This window comes from Thalia democratica, chromosome 3 (genome assembly GCF_965202585.1).
Source record: "Thalia democratica chromosome 3, ktThaDemo2.hap1.1, whole genome shotgun sequence".
NCBI classification, from domain to species: Eukaryota; Metazoa; Chordata; class Thaliacea; order Salpida; family Salpidae; genus Thalia; species Thalia democratica.
Window position 1 is genome coordinate 45,401,750 of NC_139167.1, and position 16,679 is coordinate 45,418,428.

A 16,679-nucleotide genomic window follows, 5' to 3' on the forward strand; every position below is an offset into this window, starting at 1 on the left:
TGCAAAAGCAGCATTTTTTTTAACAAAATACGACTGCCAAAATTAAAGGGAATCTATTTGTGATTTCTTTCGAATGGAAAAACTTAAACACAATTTTGTACTAAAACTTGAAACGAGTAATAAAAATCAGAAAATGACTTGCCATTTTACGACTAGAAAGATAAAAACTCATATAAACATATTTCTTAAATTTCAGCAACATTCTAATTTAAAAAAACACAACCTACATTTAAGATCAATCATTCAGCACATCAAAACAATAAACTAGTAGATGTAAACACAGAGGAAAATTAGTTTTATAAACTAAAACTCAGACGTTATCGAAAACAACTTTTTTGTTGTTGTATTTCTAAATTCTAATGCGGTTATTATTTTACGTTTTTATGCTTAAAAAAAGTGTTACTTGCGCTCTTTTGGCGACTTAATAGGTTGCAATTTTGAACTAAAATACTGCGTTCCCTGACGATTTACGTTAGTAGCAACATCTTCAAAAATTTATTGTGCACTTGACTTAAAAGATCGAAATTTTGCGCCTCTATGCGACTTATGTTAGTTGTAACATATATCGTGCACTTAGAAGTAGAAATATAATGCTCTTTCGCAAATAAAATTGTGCACCTAAACACTAAAAATGCATAGATAAAAGTATAAGTACAAATAATCGCAAATAAATTAGTTTTTTTAGCAAAACATTCCCTACATCAAGCATCTCTTTAAATAAAACTCAATAAACCACAACTACACACTTGTAATACAATTGTAGACTTGCTTTAACAAAATACAATTTTTCTTACTATTATAATGCTAAAGCTAATAGTATATATGCTATTTATTTCCTTATATGCAATGAAATACTATAATATCTGTCATACTCTAAGTTTAATTGTTTATATTTTAGGCAACAAAGTTTTGTATAAATAAAAAAGACTTAAAGTATTAACTTTAATAGAATTAATTAAATTGACGATAAACTTGACATTTAATACACTATTTTTAAGAACAACTAATTTTGATTTATTAGGACTCAAGTTTTATAACCTCTAGTGTAGGGGTGGGCAACGTACGGCCCGCGACCGTTTTTTAAACTTTAATGGGATCTGGCCCGCGATAAAAGTGACAGGCCTGCAAAGGATCAATATTACAAAATAATTATAAAACTTTGTATCATATTGTTACAAAACAAACCTGTAAGAATTTGACGTTAAAACATGCTAAAAAACGTCTTTATAAATTAATGTGTACTTATAAGGGGAACCGTTCAGTTTCAACCCGCGCACAATTCCCACCCGATCAATTTCCATTCAAATAAAATCCCACCCGATCATTTCCCACCCGCACAATTCCCACCCGCACAACTCCCACCCGAATAAAATTCCAACCGATCAAATCCAACCAGAATCAAATCCCACCCGATAAAGTCCCACCCGAGCATTAACCATCCAAATCAAATCCCACCCGATCATTTCCCACCCGAAACAGTTCCCATCCACATAATTTCTACTCGGTCAATTCCCACTATATTATCAAAAAAATGTTAATACGTTTGAAACTCACATTAAAATTTTAGTTTTTGTATTTTAAAAATGAAATTAGTAAGGTAAAAACAATTTTTTTATTTAAGCTAAAATTATTACTGTTGCTTATTTTATCATGTTTTTAGTTTAATTTCAGTTTTGTTTGTTGATAACTACGATATTTAAATAATTACGACTTGTTACTTGTAAAATGCTATCATTGTTACTAAAGTTTAATCGATATTTTACATACGTACCTTTGTCAGTTACAATGTCACTTCTATTTAAAGACATTATTTAAACATCTGAAATGTCTCAATCTACATCTTAAGTTGTCAGATATGAGAAAGTTTTGTGAATTTCAAAAGGGGTTCAAAAAAGTGATTACCTGTATCCATAAAATTAGACTTCGGTTCGATCCAGAACTTTTGATTAAATTAGAACCCGACCGGATCCGGATCTCGACTTAAAATTAGCATCCAGTCGGATTCGAATCTAAAAAGTCATTATTCGGCTAGATCCGGTGAATCACTAATTCGAAACGCTCCGGCCCGCAAAAGACTAAATTTTTCCGGATCCGGCCCATTGATTTAAAAACGTTGCCCACCCCTACTCTAGTGCTTAATTTTCTTAAAAGTGATAAATATATAAATGCGCATGAATGGTTGTACCAGACTTTTAACTTTCTCTCAACTAATAATAATACTATTTTTAATTTTTTATAAATTTAGGCTCCAGGACCGTTTATTTTAATTATTTGCTTTTAGACAAGTTTATTATACATTTTCAATACAGAGTTTTAAGTAAACATCCTAACTTATTAACTTTTGTTGAATATTTTGTTGTATGTTTTTGGAAATTTAGGACTTAACATTAAAAAAAACTATTTTTAACTGCTCGTAATAGATTGTTTAAGCATGTGATTTACGACTCAATAACTGAAATGTTCTTTGGTATAACTTTTCGAGCGATAACCTTTTGTCGTTTAAAAAACAGTAATAAAAAACTTTTATGTTTAAACAAACTACTAGGTTAAATAATTAAACATATTTAATATAACTGGCTAGTTACTACAAAAGCAGCTTAACTCTGTATTTTTAAAAACTAGAGTTAAAACACGCATGAATTATTCTTACAACGAAATAACTCTATGTTAAATTAAATCTTAGTTATTTTTTATAACAATTCCTGATAATAATTAATTAAACGTTTGACAAAAAGTACTAAATTTTATTCATTACATAAATATGAAAAGTCGTGAAACGTAAAAAATAAAACTTGAGAATATTTTAGTTTTTATACTATGACTTAAATTTTAAAGCATTGTATCAGATATAGTTTCAAATGTATCAAGCTACTATAGTTTGGAAAAAATATAATAAATCTTTTATTTAACTAATTACTATCAAAATTTTACAATTAAAAGTTGTATTACTGAAGAAGTTTAGTTTTGCTTATAAGTTTGTTAATCCATGCTATAGTGACACACCGTGTCATTTTGTCGCTGTGCCAAAGTGACGTATCGTGTCATTTTGTCGCTGTGCCAAAGTGACGCACCGTGTCATTTTGTCGCTGTGCCAAAGTGACGTATCGTGTCATTTTGTCGCTGTGCCAAAGTGACGCACCGTGTCGTTTTGTCGCTGTGCCAAAGTGACGCACCGTGTCATTTTGTCGCTGTGCCAAAGTGACCCTCCGTGCCAAAGTGACGCACCGTGTCGTTTTGTCACTGTGCCAAAGCGACACACCGTGCCATTTTGTCGCTGTGCCAAAGTGACGCACCGTGTCATTTTGTCGCCGTGTCAAAGTGACCCTCTGTGCCAAAGTGACCCACCGTGCCAGAGTGACCCACCGTGTCATTTTGTCGCTGTGCCAAAGTGACGCACCGTGTCATTTTGTCGCCGTGCCAAAGTGACGCACCGTGTCATTTTGTCGCTGTGTCATTCTGACACCCACCCATAATTCATACCCATTTAGTTCCCACTCGTATTAATTCCAATTCGATCAGTTCCGATTCGAGTCAATTTCTAACCGATCGATTCCAACCTGAATTAATTTCCACTCAAACAATTTCCCACCCGACTAAATTCAACCCAAAACAATTCCTTGCTGATCGATTCCTACCCAAATTAATCGTAAATTATGCAAGGGTTTTTACTTTTGCATGGGTTTACTTTTTGTACGAAGCGTCACTTTTACACTAGAACCCACTTTTGCATGGCATCGCTTTCGCATGTGTTGCAAACTTTTCACAGGTGATCTCCAGGTATGTCATTTTTTCACGAAAAGTCACTTTTGTACGTCATAATTTTTGCATGTTTAACCTTTGTGGAGCTGCAGGAAAACTAAATTAAAAAATTAATTAAATTAAAACAATTTGTAATTTTACCAACCTAAGTAAAAAAAAAGTTAATTTCAAACTATACTTAAAGTTATTTTAAACTAAATTAAATTATACTAAAATTAAAACTAACTGAAACTAAAAAAATACCTTAAAATAATACTTTATTGCTATTTGAAGTTTAAAAATAAAACACAAATAAAATCGAATAGAATTTCTGTAAAATCATCAAAAAATTTAGCTCGATCTGGAGATTATATTTTCAAAGTTTACGTTTTGTACTTTCCGACTAACTTATTCTATTTTAATTTTGACATTCAGTTTGTCAACTAATAGGTCCGAATATCCACACTGTGCTATTCATAAAGTTTTTAGAAGAGACTGTGATGACCTTTTAAGGTAATCTAACTATTAAATATTTAATTTTCAAGGTGTTTTACAAAAAACATAATTTCAAAATCCTATAAATTATTTCAAATTAAAGTTTGCTACTTGTTAAAGTTTTTCAATAAGAATTAACTAAAAAATAGCTTTAAATTACTTTAAAATCGAAAATACAAAATAAAATACATTGATGCGGGACACGTTTAAAATCCACCAGCGATCAAAATCCACCCGATCAAAATCCAACAAGTCAAATTCGAGAACCGCTTACCGATCGAGGCTAAGGGTTAGGGGTAACAGTGATAGTGAACAATATAAAAAATGAACAAAAAAATGCAAAAAAAATATATAATGAATTAACAAATAAAGAAAAAAAATCGAGTTGATTTTAAACGCGGGTGGATTTTGATAGTATACCATTGACGCATAAAAACAAAACTCAGAGTTTTGGACAATGATTTTAAATTATATTAAGTTTAATTGTACAAATATAAATAATTGCATTAAATATTTTGTAAAAACTTCTTAATTAACGAACTTATTTATTAAAATCTTCAACTCAATCAAGAATAAGATTAATGAAGTCCTCAGTTATAAAAAAATCTGAATATTAAAATAAACATTTATGGAGACATTAAGGCTTAGCTTAAATTTATAAACTACACTTGAACAAATAACAGAAATCTCATAACAAAATATGATTTAAATATTTCATAAAATACTCTTTTAAATAAAATCTTTCTTTTTTTTAAAGTATATTTCCAATAAATAAAACAACAGTTTGATAGTTTGTTTTAATTTGGACTTTTTGTTAGAAAATTAAAATAACCGAATATAAAATGATTCATTCTAAAAAATCGAAAAAACAAAAACACTCTTATAAAATTTTTAAAAAACACGATGTAATTCATTCGAAAAAGAAAACGAAGAAAATAATTACCTCTTTCTTTTTTAATTGAGACCGTATAAATAAAGTAATCTGGAATTGTCTAGATTTGTCGTGTTTCTACTCTATGAGTATATAAACAAGGTATCAAACAACTAATCAGGTTTTATTCTCAACTTTAGAGAGGAACTCTTGACGCTAAAACTTCAACTCAATATTTAAAATTTCAACGAAGAGCTTTAAAATTGAATTTGGGCTTCTACCTTTAGCCGATTCTAAACATCGGTTCGTGAATTACATTTTACGGACAATAGAAAAAATAACTCCACTAAGAGTTGATATATTATTTTTATTGCACTTATACGATTGAAACACTTTGTAATCTTTTCTCCTCTTGCACCGATTAAGTCCTGAATTCAAAGTGACCACGACACACCGAGGCTAATAAAAAAAATATCAAAACCATAAAGATCTTAAACAAGCTCCCGAAGTCTGCAGTGGATATGGACAACGTTTTCTAACATATAATGACGTTAGTAAACTATAAATAACTATACAGATAAAACTGATAGAACACCTGAAAAAATTATAAAACATTTTATAATTTTTTTTTTTTTTTATTAATTTTTTGATCAAAGTACATTATTACGTTGCAAAAAAAAAGAAACGGGTTTTTCATTCATACAATGTCATATTAACTAAAGATGAATTAAAGTTTGTTTATAAAAGTGTATAAAAAAAAACTTTATCTGTTAGCATTAAAAAAGTTTATTTAACAGTCCTTGTAATAAATTAAGAATCTTAACAAACTATTTAATTCAGTCTTTTTTAGTGTAATAACTATAACACATACCAATAATTGCCTAAAAATCTTTAAGTTAAGCATCTATTTAAAAAAGAACCAGTACTTTTTTGTGTATCTCGAACCATTTTTTTTATTGGAATTAGTTTGGTTTATAGCTAATTTAATAGTATAGTAGCCTTAGTTTACTTTATTTTGAATTTTTTTAAATTATTTATCACAGCTTAAAACATATGCTTAAATTTGTATTTTAAGGTTTTTAAAAGCATTACTAGGCTTTTTCTAAAAATATTAGTGCATGATACTTTTATAACAAAAAAATAACATTTAGACTACAATTTAAAGGATTTCATTTCAACGTTTAACGTTTTACTGAAGTTGATAACTGTTTTCCACGAAACGTGTGTAAAAGCAGTTTTAAATAAAGTTTAAACAAATTGCTATTTTGATATATAATGTCTGTCAGGATTCGTGTGTAAATACTATATATTTTTTAATTGTAATGAAATTATGTTATTTAAACTAAATTTGCCGTACAACTTAGAAGTTATTTGTTGTAGAACGTGTGTATTAACTTGTCTTCTAGTGTCTTTCAGTATTTTGTTTTACAAGTAATTCTGTATTAACTTCAAAATGTTTCATACTGGAAATAAATTTCAATTAGCTTTAATAAGTATTTAGTTTTAGCTAGTTTTTGATCCATAATTGTTTAGGTTTATTTTATTGCACGTTAAATTTAGTTAAACTGTTATCTTATTTTAGTTTCAAACTAACATAGTTTTATGATTAATTATAAATTAATTGATTTATTTATTTTATAACTAATTATTAGCATACTTATAATTAATTAAATATTAAATACAACACGTATTATGGTTTTATGATTAATTTTAAACAAGCTTTATTTTAATTATAATATAGTTATAGTATAACTATAAAAAAGTTATATATATATTTAGATAATTTCCGTTAACTTATTTTTACCTTAGTTTAAGAAAAGTCAAATGTTTAATATGACGCTGTGTAAAACTGTTACTCGTGCAAAAGCTACGGATTAATTGCACCAGTGAAAAAGTGACGCCGTGCAAAAATATCGCTTCGTGCCAAAGCGCAGCCATAAAAAGTTTTGCTCGCGCAAAACTGAATCCGTGTAAAAGTAATGACTCGTGAAAAAATGGCACCTGTACAAAACTTATGTCGTGCAAAAGTGACTTAGAAATTTATTTTTTTTGCAGGACTTGATTTTAGTTGGCAGTGATTTGAGTGGGTATTGATAGTATACCGCTAATTAAGTATAATTTGGAAGTTAAAAGCTTTTCATAAAATGCGTTTTCTAAGTACAGAAGTTTTTTTTTTTCAATTGTTAGATTTTAGTTAAAAAAAAACTTCTCGAACGTCATCAAAAAAAACATTACAACTAAACTTGAAATGTTTATTTAATATAAAGTTCAAACTTCTTTACTTTTAAAACATAGTTAATGTTGCAAAATATAACACAAATCTGTCACTCAATAAAAGCACACTGACTGAAGTTGAAATGTTGTTTATAAAATCAGTTTTAAATTATTCACCTTTAGGAGCGTTTAAGTGATTAAAGTATAAGCTTAAAATATTATTAAATTTCAATACACCAAGTAAACTAAAGCTTCATCATAGCAATTACGAGTGGGAAAAATGTTCCCAGATTTGTTTTCAATTTTTTTTTTAGTACTTTATTTAAGGTTCGTGTTCGAAATTTTTCTTCATATACTAACTATTTTGCTAAACTTTATCCCAGGTCAGCTAAATATAATAAAACTAATACAAGTTGCTGTAAAAATGACTAAGTGTGATGCCGTTTTTGGACATTATCGCGTTGGGACGCTTAAATCAAATATAAGAAAACAAATAAAAGTAGCTGAATCCACAGTTGCAAAGAGCTCAGCAACACTAGAGATTGTCCAATTAACGGAGGCCAGAACTTATTTCTTACAAAAAGCAACAACAAACCCGTTTGATAGATGGTAAGGAAGTACCCTAAACACTTATTAAAAAAATGGTTCAGAAATGTAAAGTTGATCAATAATAAATCATGAAAACTGTAAAGGCTGATCTCAAATTTACTCTCTTGAAGCTTAAAAAGCGTTAACGTCTTAGTGTCCTTAAATTAAAAAAGAGTGCTGAGAGATTTTTTTTTGGAACTTGTTGAAAGCTGGTACGCAGAAGGTTAAAATGACAAAAAAGTATGCACTGTGAAGGCATAGTTAGTTTCACAAATTGTCAGAGGACATTCCTAAAAACAATTTAACTGTTTACTGCTACGAGAAAATTATATGTCGAATAAACACCGCCTGTTATGAGCAAAACGCTGCCATATCGGGTCTACCGACTAAAGAAGTTGGCAACCTTGTTATAGAACATTGAAAAATTGTATTAAAACTGATTTATTTAGGGTCAAATAAAATAGTTAAAATTAAAAATACTACATATAAAAAAGTATTAGTTTGTCATGTAAAGAAGGAAGAAAAACTACTATAAGCTCAATCAATATGCTTTTACTGATACTTCTATGGTTTAGTATGTCAACAAAGAGCAATTATAAAGTTTACTTTTGTTTTTTTCATCAAAAAATTATTTTTGATAAGAATGAGAAAACACAAAAAAATATTTGTAAACCTATAATAAACATCAATTACAATTTTCAAACATACAAATACTGATAATTTGTCTACGCTCGATAGTTTACTTGTGTCTTGTAAGAGAACGTTTTGATATAAATCTAGTGTGATTGTTTCTTTTAACAAATAATTTTTTGAACAAAATAAAAGGCTATTGCACGTTTAAAATGTTATGATCCTGATCTATTTTAGATAACATTAACCAAAACTAGTGATCGACTGGATTGAAAAAATCTGGATCCGGCTGGAAACGGATCTTGATCCACTTAAAATTTTTGGATCCGGTAGATCATTAGTTTTAAGTAAAGCTTGGGTAAAAATACAGAAAAGTAATTTGTATTTAGCAATTAAAGTTTAAAAAGACGAGTTCAGCGAGTAGTTGCTGGTGAAGAAAGACACATTAAGATCATAATGTGTTTTGACTTGTGAGTACTTTAAACAAAGTATGAAGAATGCAACTTTTGTTTTTCTTCGTTAGTTTAAAAATAATGAGATATAAATTATCCTGTTTTTTTTTCACTTTTTATATTTTTAAGTTTTCTTAATTTGAATATAATAAAAATGTTCTAAATTGGGTTCTCAATTTGCTGTTATTTGAAATGTCATAATTTAAGCTATTTTAGCTGTTTAATTGTCGAAATTTGAATGGTCAGATCTTGAATCACCAGAACTGAACTGTTATTTAGCTGTGAATTAGCTGCTTAATTATTTATAAGAATTATTTCTTTATAAAAAATGACTGTTGTTTGAGTTCATTATCAAAAACTTATAACTTATTCTCGAAAAAATAAATCAGTTATCAAAAATAAATCAGTTATTTAAAAAGAAGAGTTTTGTTGACATATAATTATTGCAAAAACATTTTTCAATAAGTTCAGTTAAAATTTTCATCATACTTGTATTATTATCTTCTTTGCCACGTATTGATTATTGACTTTATTGGTTATTATATAAGTATAAAATTTAAATTGATTGTAAACTTTAAATATCAAATAAATCAATTGACTAAGTTAAAAAACAATTGATGATTAAATAATTAAGTGGAGTTTTTATCGAAAATCAATAAGCATCAAGTAGCATAATTTATAATTAATCTATTGTTCTTGAAGTACTTTGTTTGTTGAACGTCAACCTCTTGAGTCTAAATCATTATAAAAGGATCAATAGCAATAACGTGGACATTGTGTTGTATTTTTATTGTCTAAAGACTGAAAAAGCAACGCAATTTAGGTAAAAAATTTACCTAAAATTTTCGCAGAAATCATTAAAATTTGTATAGAAACAAATTTTGCAAAAAAACTAAATCATGGCACATAGTGCCCTATTTTTGGCTATCATTCTGATGAGCAGCACCTCTCCCCACGGGTAAATTCTTACTTCTGATAAGTATTTTATAAAGTTATCAATAATTAACCTACTTTTTTATTTAAAAACAACTGTAAAACTTTCTTTTAGTAACAATTGAAAAAGGTAATATCGAAATTTTGTTTTAATTGAAAATTAAAAAATCTTAATTATACACATACAAAGAAACAAACAATCAAGGTTTTTATTATTTATTGTAGTTTCTAAACACAAAACAATGTTTTTCCTTTTAAGGCTTTCCAGTTGTAATTAAAATCTTGTAATTAAAATTAAAATTTATTCTGTTGCATGAATTTAACTGTAGAAATTTAGTTTACAACTGGACCTATACGGCGTTTTTTTAAAATCTGTTAATTAAAGTCTCAGGAAAAAAAAAATTGAAAAATTACTAAACTTTGCTAGAGTTAAAATAAAGTATTTACAAGTTTTAAAAACCTAAAAATAATTTTAGTAAAATGCTATATAAATATAATGTTTAAAATAAACTTATTAATTTAAAATTTTGTTAAAGTGGTATGTTAACTTGTACTTTTTTACAGTGCTGCTTCTCTTGACTGTAAGTTTAAGTATTTTGTATTTATATTTGGTTAAATTTAGTATTTAAGATTTTAATAATTTTCGTTGAAAATTTATCATCAGACAGTCATATGAATTCTTAAATTATTTGTTTTTAATAAAAACTATTCCGTTACGAAAACATTGAACAATAAATTTAAATTAAAAATTTTCTTAGGCTAGTTTTTTAAAAACACAGCTTAAATATGACATACTTGAAAAAATTGTTTGTAAATATTTAACTTTAAAATATTACTTAAGGTACTTTTTGTTCATTATTCAATAAAAAAATATTTTGTCTGCAATACTTATCGCTAATATAAATTATTTTAAATAGCTACGATGCCGGACTTCCCTTCCCCTGACAGTTAGTTTAAGAAGTTTTGTATAATAAACACTTCTATTTATTAATAAAGTTTTTAAAGTTAAGCGTTTACCAAAGTTTTAAAACAACTAAAATAAATTTTAAGTGAAGATTGGTCAGCATCAGTAAAAAGTAATACTTTAAAATTAAACAATATTTGTTTCAATCGAAATTTATTTTTAGTGTCTATTGACCCGCCTCTTAACGGAGAAGCAATCTGCAATGTTGTTAATAACATAAAGTAAGCTACATATTTGTTTCTAAAAATTACTACTAAAAAACTTATGTTATTATAACCTACTACAAAAACTAGATTTTGCTTTGAAACTATTTTTTGTTTTATTAGTGATTGAAGACTATTATCAAAAAAACTTAATAATTTAGGACTTGTACTGCCAAATGCAAATCTGGATACAAGTTTGACAGACCAGAATCGCAGTTAGGTGACAAGCTTGTCAACGAGTATGTTGACGGTCAATGGTCACTTGGCGAACCAAAGTTTCCGAATTGCAAATGTTTGTGTGTTTTAATTGTATAAACTTAATGTTTTTATAGACAACTGTTTTTCAAGACTTTAACTATTTTTTTACGTAATACGAAAGTTTTTTTTCATAAAATTTTTGAGCTTTGTAAATTAATACTTTTACTTTTCCACCTATACGTTTAATTGACTAAATTTAGCAAAAGTAGGCCAACTTATATTAAGATGTAATATTAAGTTGATATAAATCTTTTTTACCTCAATTCTATAAATAACCAAGGAGCTTAAACAAAAAATTTTTGCAAAGTATTTAAAATTGGTTCTATTGTTGGCTTTTACAAGTAAGTATGCAAAACAAATTATCAATAAAAACAAATTCTTTAAAATTTTCAAAAAGCTAATTTCTTTTTGAAATAATGATACATAAATTTATACTCTAAAGATTTTTTTTTAGGCAAATGACACTTTGATTACTTTGTTACTTAAAACACTTTAGTGGTCTTATGTGAGGCCAGAGCACCGGTAAACGGAAAGGTGTCATGCGAACCAAATGGCGAGTTCACGTTGTGCTCATTGGTATGTGATGAAGGTTTTCGAACATCTCACACACATCTCTACATGTGCAATATGAAAACAGGCGAATGGGCTCCAAAACTTCCGGAAGATAACACTTTCGGAGAATGTTTAACGGGAACTGAAAAGTAATTAGACATTGTTTTTGTAAATTTAAATTTAGCTTACCAGTTAACTTTTTTTGAAGCTTATCATTATTTTAAAAGTTAAATTCAAAGACAGTGCAATTTGTAAAAGTATTATCTCTTACTTTATTATATGGAAATTATTAAGATAACAAAAAAAAAAAGGTATCTATAATCTAGGCAAAAGTTCTCACTATTTTCATTTGTTGAAATATGTAATTTTTAATCATTGCCATGGTTTTTAACAGCTGTTTGAATATTGATGCACCAGAGAATGGGTACATTATCTGTGACCACACAGATGGTGAGCACAGATGTACACCATCATGTCGATCTGGATATGCACTGACTGTAGCACCACCTAACGGATATTTTATTTGCCAACAAGGGCAATGGGATCCACAAGAACTGGCAGTTTGTTCACGTACGTTATTATTAGTTTTTGTTCGAAAACTGCATTTATAATCACACCTTTTAATAAACCGCTGTTTAGGTTATTTATTAAACAGTTTTTTTTTGTTGTGGTAAGTTTTTCAGATAGTTGGACTTTGCTTTATCTTTTAATATGAAGTAGTTGTTGTAATTGCCATTATTTACTAATATAAAGTTTCACATTTGATTGTTATGTTAATGTAGTTTTAATTAGGCTAAATTTAGTAGTTTTATTAAATGTTAAATGCGTATGATACAATAAAAATTAGCAATTATTAATAGAACCTTTTATTTAATACTTAGTTGACAAACTAAAAAGTACGAAAGCTTGATTTATCTAGATAAATTGATGATTTTTTACTAACAATCTTAGGTAAGCAAAGTTTACTATGTACCTATTTTTAGAACCAAATTAGGCATTCCATTACTTTATAAAAACAAAACTTTAAGTTCTACATTATGTAAAAAATAATTTTGGTTTGTTTTAAGAGCAACAATTAGAATTGAGGTGAAGAAGATATGTAAAAATATTATTTATTTCTTCCATATAACTTATTAAGAAATTTCTTTTATAGATTATTAAGGTAACTTTAAATTTTTTATTAGTCTTTATTAGCTTTTGTGTATTTTAAAAATGTAACTTGTTAGTTTAAGTTCAGCCTTAGTATCTTTATATTTCGTTGTTTTAACTTTTCAGAACTTAATATAGTTAAGGAGACCTACAGATCGAAACAATGTATTTAAATAGATTTATTGAAATATTAATAAAATTTGTAATTATGTAAAATAATAATTTTTTAGACATAAGTTATTTATATTCTAATGAAAATCTTATATTTACAGCAACAAACGATCCAATTGATCCTATTGGTTTAGCAGCTGTTACTGGAGTCTACACAAATCTTGATGTTCCAATCGAACAAACAGGGTACTGTATGACTTGGGGTCAGCATCATTACCGTACTTTTGACGGTAAAGTTTACCGTTTCCAAGGTGAATGTTCATACACTTTAGTTGAAGACAGACAGCATTTCTTTAGCGTTGTTCTTCATAATGCTGTTGACTGTACATCCACTTCATGTCCTAGGTTAGATTAAAGTTAATCTAAATTACATTGCTAAATACCTCAAAGTAAAATGAAAAACAAAAAAAAAACTTATAGCGTTAACACTACACAATACACATTTATTGTTTAGTTTATTGGTTGTAAAATATGATTATAAAATAAAAATGTTTAATAATATCTTTAATGTTTCTCTCAAGGTCAAATATCTAAATACCAGCTGATTTTCTTAGTTGCATTACATAATTAATTTCTGAATTTTTGTTTATTAATTTTTTTTTTAAATTTATACCAGATTTATACTAAATAGGTTTGATTATGACCCAATTAATATTTAAACAGTTATCTTATGTTTTGTTTAAGTTAAACTTTAAATAAGATATGTAAAAATAAAGTTTTCAAACAGATCCCTGACCGTCTACGTAAGTGATTTAGAAATTGAATTAAAAAGAGATGTTGATGGTTTGCCAAAAGCTTTTCAAGACAATCAAGCATTGAGTTTACCAACCTCTATGTCTGGAGTTCTTCTTCAACGTGTCGCTGACTTTATAGTTGTTCGAGATCCAGAAAGCGACTTTTATGTTAAATGGGATGGACTCGAGTCTATTTTTATAAGAGTTAGCGTTTTAATAAAAACCTATGAAACTCTTTTTTTAGCTATTTAATAATGTTAATATATAATGTTAAAATACAAATTTAGGAAAGATACTATTAAGTGTTTTAAGATAGTTTGAGAAGTAAACATTCAATTTAAATTGTACTTTAAAAAGTGTTTGTTTATTATTTAAAAATCATAGTGTTCTGAATATATAATGTAGAATAATTTTTGATAATAAGGTCGGAGAAGATAATATTGGAAACACAAAAGGTTTATGTGGAGTTTACGACCGATCTGCTGAAAACGATTTTACCACATCAAACAACAAAATTGTACCACACGTCCAAGACTTTGCAAAGTCTTGGGTATTTGGGGGTAAGTTTATATTTAAAAAAAAAGTAAAAAAAAAGTAAAAACAACGAAACTTAGAATGTGGAGCTACAAGAACAGAAACTTACTGTTCAAGAGCAACAAAGGAGACTGAGCAAACAGTTGCAACAGCACTTCAGTCATGTCAGTACATTCTGGACACTCCCTGCAAGTACGTTGTCAATCCATCACCATACTTTGAAGCTTGTAAGGAAGATGTGTGTTTTACAGGAAATGATGATAGTGTTTGTAGTTCTATGTCAGCTTACTTCCGAGAATGTTCTCGGTTAGGTGTGATAGTTGACTGGAGATCTGAAAACCGTTGTAGTAAGTTAGAAGTTGTAAACATATAGGATTTTTACCACTACGCAGTATAATAAAAATGTAGTTAAAGTTTTAAAGTTTTTATTTGAAATGATTTTTTTTTATAGTTTAAATTACTTTTAACACCTTAAAACAGTGATTAAGTGCCCCGGAAAACTGTGTTATGACGTATGCGGATCTTCTTGTCCAAAAACTTGTTTTGATACCAGCTATAACTGTGAAAACGATCATTGCATTGAAGGTTGTCACTGTCCTGAAGGAACTTATTTGCATAATGGTACTTGTGTAACACAATATCAATGTCCTTGTCAATTTGGCCGCGAAGAATATGCTCCAGGCTCAAAAATTCGAAGAGACTGTAACCGATGGTTAATAAATTTTGTAGTTAAATAATAAAACATTTTTTTATACATAAATGTAATCGTAGGAATTTTTAAAAATTGATAAATAAATACATTTACAGCGTCTGCGCTAGAGGCCGCTGGATTTGTACTAAAAACGTATGTGACGCTGTTTGTAAGTCAGTAGGAAACCATTTTACTACATTTGACGGTAAAGACTTTGACTTTAACGGAAGGTGTGGGTACATTTTAGCACGTAGTGAAGGAGTTCAAGATATCGCATTTGAAGTTGTACTTGTAAACACATGCACGTTAGTAAGCACTTTTCCTGTTTTAAAGCAAAATTAATAAAATAAAAGTTTTTATAAACCAAGATAAATTATTTTTAAATGAACCTACTATTTAAATATTAAAAACGATATAATTTCTAAACATAACCAAAAATTACATTATTTAAGTAATGGTATTGTTTTATACATGTTAATGTTTGCATATTTTTTAACTAAACAAAACTAAAATGTACATTGCATTACTAAACACTTGAGTTTAAAAAAATGTTTGGACTTATTATTCTTAAACATTTTTAGTGGCGACCGTTGTGATCGATCACTTAAAGTTTTGGTAAACAATAATGAAATCATGGTTATGTCCGATGGTAAGGTCGAAATCCAAGGCAAGGAAGTAATTCTCCCTTACCATAACTATTTTTATGCTATGGAAAAAGTCACAACTAGCTTCTTCAAGGTTTTGCTAAATAAATTATTTATTAATCTTTTAGTAACTAAGTAAATTACTTACAAAGCCTTAAGCTGTTTTAGAACTTTCAATTAAAATAAAAAAAACTTTCTTTTCCAAACTCACATAAAGTTAGTTTGACTTTGAAAAAACAAAAAAAAAACAATTTTATAAATATAAGTTATAATCAATAGCAAAAAACCATTTATACTCTATCGAATATAAACATGAGAGAATTTGTTTTTATATTTTCAGAAAACTTGAATATGTGAATATTTTTATTACTTTATTTGGAACAAAATTTTATCAGGCATAACTTTAGCAACAAAATTATTAAAACAAGGTCACGATCAACAACGGATTGACAGTCTTGTTTGATGGCTTAGACCGAGTTTATATTCGAGCAAAGCCTGAACTTTCAGGAAAAATACGAGGTATGTGTGGAAACTTTAACCAAATGACAAAAGACGATTTTTGGACTAAAAACGGAGACCTTGCTGCAAATGCTAATGATTTTGGAGATGAATGGTAAAACTAAAATAATATTTACAATAAATGTATTAAGTTATTTTTAATAAATTTTTATAGCAAAATATTCGAAACATAAATGCAATACTTTTTTACAAAAGGGTAACTGGTTCTTGTAACTTTCCAAACACTCCTTTCGATTACAATTCACCATGTGAAAGAAATCGATATTTCAAGGTTAAGTCTCGTGAAAGCTGTGATGTAATTACGGCTGCTCCATTTACAAGTTCGTTTAACTCTGCCCA